Source organism: Pteropus vampyrus, unplaced genomic scaffold (genome assembly GCF_000151845.1).
Source record: "Pteropus vampyrus isolate Shadow unplaced genomic scaffold, Pvam_2.0 Scaffold84, whole genome shotgun sequence".
Lineage (NCBI taxonomy): Eukaryota > Metazoa > Chordata > Mammalia > Chiroptera > Pteropodidae > Pteropus > Pteropus vampyrus.
The window spans coordinates 4,696,499-4,698,574 of record NW_011888865.1 but is presented as its reverse complement, the minus strand read 5'-3'; positions in this window follow the sequence as shown (position 1 = coordinate 4,698,574).

Below are 2,076 nucleotides of genomic sequence, written 5' to 3'. Positions count from 1 at the left end.
GATGGTGCCAGGGCCTCAAGTGCATGGATGAGAACTGGTCCTTCAGAATGAGAACCCTATGAAGCAGGGCTGGGGAAGAGTCACAAAAAGGAGCTTATGGATGGGATAAAGTGAACATGGGAGCGAGATGAAAACGGAAATCATTTACAAGCACTCTTATGCTGTCTCTGAGGCTTCATCATCCGTAGTGCAGTTTTCAAGTGGACTAGGACAGCAACGATGTCAGGGTGACCATGGGAAAAGAAAGGGGAGAGTTTGAGCTGAGGTGAGAACCCAGGCTCCTGCCGCTTTGGGGATTATGGAGCCCAACCCAAGGACCCATTCTGTCCTCATTTCTAAACTCCTCCTCAGGTGACCCCCTGGCCCTGCTACCGGAGACTCTATCCTGGGCCTGGTCAATCCCAGGAGACTAGGACCGCAGTGCTGTGCAAGGAAGTGTTTGCTCTAGAATCCTTAAATAGCAAAGCAAAAAAAGATGATGGCAGACACAGCACATAGATTCTTTTTTCTTTGTCTTCTTTCTTATGGGTAGGGAATGAATCAGACTTTTACACACATTTCTGTTTTTCATTTGATTTCATAGCCCCCTTCCTCAGTCTTCCAAGTAGCAGGTGCCACTTGACTATTCCCAGAACTCTCTCCCATGGGGTCCAACCTGAGTATTGGTACCTATATGTAGAGTCTTCATCATCGTTATTGGCGTCAGAGAAGCTGTCCACCAGCCAATCTTCAGAAACAGAAACATGAGCAATAAAGTTATTTGAAACAGAGGCTCACCCATTTCTCCTAGTGTCCTTGAGCCTGTGGTGAGTATGGCATCACCCTGATGTTACTCTCACTTCACAGACCTTCTCGAGGCTTTTGCGGTTCAGAGCACTTCAACTACACATCGACCAGAGTGCAAACCTTCACATCAGTAACTGTTAAAGAAAACATTTTTCATCTTTTTCCTCTCACTTGCCCATGATTACTCCCACCTCCATACTTATCAATCTGAAATTTCAACTGTTATGTATAAGCCTGTTTACAGCTAGTGTGATTGAGCTATGAGATATTCAATTTTATTTTAGTTAATATTTATAATTGAGTTAATAATCAACTCAAAGTAAAAATGGCCACATCTGGCCACTGGCTGCTATACTAGATAGCACAACTCTAGAATTCAAAATGTGGAAGGTGTCCCCTCCCCTCCCCTGCTGGTTCCTGCAGAGTAGTTTGCAGGCCTGATCTGATCATTCACTTGTAGAGACTTCATGAACTCATGTGCATGTACCTGAGGCTCTGCAGTCACTCAGAAGTAAGGTCAACACCAGGCACTAGAGGATTCCCAGCAGAGAGCGCACCTCCAAGGAAAGGTGAAGAGCATGGCTGACGCACCTGTGCTAGACAGAATCAGGGCAGTGAGTGGGGGCATTTCACTATTTTAGAGCCTTCTCACCCTTAACTGTGGACTAGAGCTTGGGAAGGTAGAGAGAATGGCCCCTAAGAGGGTAAAAGAGTTGACACTGGAAACTATAAAACATTGCTGAAAGATTTAAAGAAGATGCAAATCATTGGAATAGCACATGGGTTGGAAGACTTAATACTGTTAACATTTCCATACGACCCAAAAGGATCTATAGATGCAATGCAACACCTATCAAAATCTTAATGACATTTTACAGAAAGAGAAAAAAATTCTAAGATATGTACGGAATCACGAAGAATCCCAGTAGTAAAAGCTACCTTGAAAATGAGGAGCAAGGATGGAGGCTCCACACTTTATGGCTTTAAGTCACATAATACAGCTACAAAAATCAAAGCAGCATGACACTAGCATAAAAAATAGGCACAAAGATCGATGGAAAAGAATAGAGAGCCCTAAATAAATACACTGAAATGGCCAAATGATCTTCAAGATGGATGCCAAGTCAACACGATGGAGAAAGGGGAGTCCTTCCACAATCAACAGAATGAAAAGGCACCTAGATAGTGTGAGAAAACATTCACAAACCATCTCTCTGAGAAGAGACTAATATCCAAAATATATACGAAATGCCAACACTCAATTGCAAGGAAACAAACAGCAAATAACCC